The following is a 3,981-nucleotide window of genomic DNA, read 5'->3' as shown; positions in this document are numbered from 1 at the left end:
TCTTTTCCTCAATACATATTAACACATATACTTGATTGTTGTGTACCAGAAGTAGACGAAAGTCGTGGGGTCTTACCGTGAACGTTGATGCTCGAGGGCACCAAACCGTCGACGCTACACAATTAAAACTAATTTTGACCGTTAAGGAATCTGTACTGTTCAAGGGAAGTTGGTCGTTGTACATTCGCATTCGCCACCACCCCTCGCATGTTTGGTTTTCCGATCGTGGATGCCCCCTCCCCCCAACTCCTCCTGTATAAACTCAACAAAATTAACTGAACATTTTCTTGGTGTTCCACGACATATACCCAAATCATATCAAATGTTACCAAAACCTCAGATAAATCCAATATTTCCTTGCCTTCCCTTATCCAGACCCAAAACAAATCAATTCTAATGGAAATCTAGAATATAGTTGGTCTGAGATATATAATTGTCAACCATGATTGATATAGAACCACTAATCTATTCTCGGCTTCAGGCCATCTACCATGGAAGCCGCTCCCGGATACGCAGAACGGAACACAATAAAGTTCAAGGGCGACTGTGCTCTGTGCTAGAACAAGTTAGCTAACTAGCAATAACCATCATCTTACTCTGTTTTCATTACTTTTGTGTTGAGGCAAATATACAAGCACAAAACTACAGTAACTAGCGGCACAGGAAAACATAATAACAATGAAAAAAGATGAACACGCCCCTTGGGATCAAACGATAACAAAGAGTTCATAGTTAACAAAAGTAAACCGGGCCACATATACCTTATCCTATTGTTGCTGATGATTATCTTGCGGCAACGATTTGCTTTTGCGTCCTAGGAAAATACTCCTGTTTGGCGGGGCTAAACAGGAACTCTTGTAAGCATATAGAGAGAAGATAGAGAAGAAGACGCAACGCATAGGATAGAGCTTTGCTACACGCACGGACAGATGACAACGGAGTTTTATGGGGAAGCATAGCTGGGACCTTCTGATTGGAAGAAAGAATGATGAGGGGCCCACACCCCTGAAAATCAGGGGCGGTGAAGATTAGTTAACGAACAAACCCCCGTAATAGGCCGTAATAGTCCGTTGGTTTAGAATTTTCGCATAGGATACATCTCACTGTGCTACTGGTTCTCTTTATTTATTGGGCCCACCATGTTACGAACTTTCTGCCAGGATACGTGTGACTTTAAAAAATTGACCACGAGGCTGTAGAGTGGAACAAATATATTTCACCTAGGGTTGTGGTATTCATCACCTAGGATGTAGAATAGTTATTCTTCACCCGCTCTATTTTAACATCGTTGCATTTTATTTGTATGTTCCATCAAATTTTTCATGTCGACAGCCAAACAAGAGCATAAGAAAATATATATTGTGTTACATAAAATAATGAATGTAAAAACATAAGTAAAAATTCCTCCATTGCTTATCCCGCCCCTATATTTACTCCACTGCTCGGTGGCGGAGTAAAAAATCTTCACTCTCACAGTGTCTCTCCCCCATTCCCACCTCCCACGAATCCCCCGCCGGCCTAATGGTCGGATCCCATGCGCGCTGGCCCCACAACACATCCGCAGCTCGGATCCACGCCGTCACGAGCACGGTTGGCTCCGCCACCCCTCCAGTGAGCTCCCTTCTACGCCCCCCCCCCCACCATTGCCGCAAAGGAAGTACCTTGGCTGGCTGCAGCAGTCCTCGGGGACATGGTTTACCGAATTGGCCGAAATCACGGGCCAGGAGACCCACAAGAGGCATTGAGCGGGCTCCTTCCACACTATCGAGCTCGCCGTGAAGGAAGAAGGAATATGGCCTATGGCATGTCCAGCTTCGCGTTCGGCGAGGGTTCGCTGCAGTCTTTGCCGCCGTGGGGGTTGGTGAGTGCGGCATTGGGTAGGGAGAACCGGGAGGTGAGGGACCGCATCATGGCGATGGCCGCCGATGAGGCGTACATGGCGGACCTCTGGCGCAAGTACCCAGAGCTGATGGAGGCGGAGCGAAACATCTTCAAGTAGGCGAAGCGTGGGCCGACGGGGAGGTCATCGTCCTCTCGGACAATGAGGATGACGGCGGCGCAAAGGACTTCCACATTGAAGAGTGGCGGCGCATGTTCCCAGCTCAAGGCACATGGCCGGACTCCATGGGCGGTTGGATGTCACGGGCTGATTGGCTTGCCCTCTATAAGAGTGACGATGATGATGACGCCGTTGTTCAGTTTTAGCTTAAATTCATGTTTCGTTTTAGTAAATACATGTTTAGTTTTAAGTTTCAGGTTTAGGTATAAAACTACTATATTTCGGCGGACGATTATCTATATTATCTGTCGAATTTTGGTATTTTGTGTCAAATCTATGTTGAACTTATGAAACTTCTTTTTACTCCGTTAAATTTAGGAGTTCGGCTAGGTCAGACCAAAATTTAATGAAATGAATATCCTCCACTAAGTCTTACTCTGCTGGTTTGTGCCTCTATTTTAGGTGACCGGTTAGAGTTGACCTAACCCCGAAAAATGATCTTACTCTGGCTAAAAATATTTAAAATCACTCTCTATGCTGATAGGATTGAGCAGACTTCTAACGTTGCTGCTGGTCGCGTCATCCTTAGCCATAGGCTGGTTGCTTGTTGCTCCGTGTTTGAATGAATGTTTATACCCTACTTCAGTTAACCCGTGATGACATGAAATTATATTTAGTTTGAATATTTCCGTGTGTTAGATAACTGTCGCTGATACAGAGCCATCATGAAGGAGACACCATCCTTCGCAATAAATGAAATAAAATATGTAAGACTCACCATGAGGTTGATAGTCGTCGCCTAGGTCCACACTAAATTGATTTTTTTTTTATGCTCATGGATGAGATAGATTGCGCAAAGGGAACCATTCATGTCGCTTTAGCATTTCCCGTGGTTCTGGATGCTCGATTCTGCATGCGCGTGGAACATTCGTCGGCTTTTGTGGCAACCTCCCGAGAGGCCGAGAGACGACACCGGCAGGCCTATTTCGATTTCGACCCTGTAAAGCTACATCTACTGGAATTTTCTAACGGACTCTACGACGAGATCTCTTGCCAGATTTCGTTGGAGAGAAAATGGGAGGAGCCCCGGCCCGTTCACTGAAATATCCGTGATTGTAACAGTTTTTGTCTACAGCGTGTGAGTCGGGAAAAATACACCTTGGGTGCTGCTCATTGTATTGCTATGAATATATAGCTGCTGTACATGTACACGGCGCTTCAGCGCAGGAGAAAGAGAGAGCGAAGAGTGGGGATCGTGCATGGCATGCAAGCCCATTCATACGTGATCACTAACTGCTAACACCCCGCCGCAGCTGAAGCATCTGGTGGCCGGATGCAGAGGCTGGACCGGAATACTTGGAACGCCGGCGTCGGAAGACCCTTCGTCATGACATCAGCGAACTGCTGCTTGGTGGGGACGTGCAAGACGCGCAGGTGGCCGAGAGCAACTTTTTCCCTGACGAAGTGGATGTCGAGCTCGATATGTTTCGTCCGCCGATGATGGACTGGGTGGGCTGCCATGTAGACGGACGATATGTTGTCGCAAAAGACGACCATGGCCTTCGGCAAGGCGATGCGAAGCTCACCGAGCAACTGGCGTAGCCAGCAGCACTCGACGACGGTGTTTGCGACGGCTCGGTACTCTGCCTCGGCGCTCGATTGCGAGACGGCGGCCTGGCGCTTGGAGGACCAGGAGACCAGGGAGTCGCCGTGGTAGACGACGTAGCCAGAGGTGGAGCGCCTGGTGTTGGGGCAGCCTGCCCAGCCCATGTCCGAGTATGCGGTGAGGCAGAGAGACGTCGAGCGATCAAGGTGAAGCCCATGGTCCGTGGTGCCGCGAAGATACCGCAGAATGCGCTTCACCAAGGCGAAATGGGAGGCACGCGGATCATGCATGACGAGGCAGCACCGCTAGACCGCGTAGGCAATGTCCAGGCGCGTCATGGTCATGTACCGGAGGGCACCGACCAGGCTGCGGTATT

The 3,981-nt window shown here is 48.5% G+C and overlaps 1 protein-coding gene across 4 annotated transcripts in view; it reads right to left on the bottom strand.

The window, feature by feature from the left end:
• Positions 1-919, bottom strand: part of LOC119307084 — a 15,383-nt gene extending 14,464 nt beyond the window's left edge. For 2 of the 4 annotated variants that reach the window (XM_037583174.1, XM_037583172.1), the window contains exons 1-2: positions 762-919; positions 77-252 (exon numbers count right to left, since the gene is read on the bottom strand). The gene's annotated coding sequence lies outside the window, so the exon portion shown is untranslated. The remainder of the gene's footprint in view (positions 1-76; positions 253-761) is intronic. The other 2 variants (XM_037583175.1, XM_037583176.1) reach the window with 2 other exon arrangements.
• Positions 920-3,981: the final 3,062 nt, after the last annotated feature.

The sequence above is a fragment of the Triticum dicoccoides genome, chromosome 5B (assembly GCF_002162155.2).
Source record: "Triticum dicoccoides isolate Atlit2015 ecotype Zavitan chromosome 5B, WEW_v2.0, whole genome shotgun sequence".
Lineage (NCBI taxonomy): Eukaryota > Viridiplantae > Streptophyta > Magnoliopsida > Poales > Poaceae > Triticum > Triticum dicoccoides.
The sequence above is the reverse complement of the archived record's forward strand: the minus strand, read 5'-3'. Positions and strand labels throughout refer to the sequence as shown.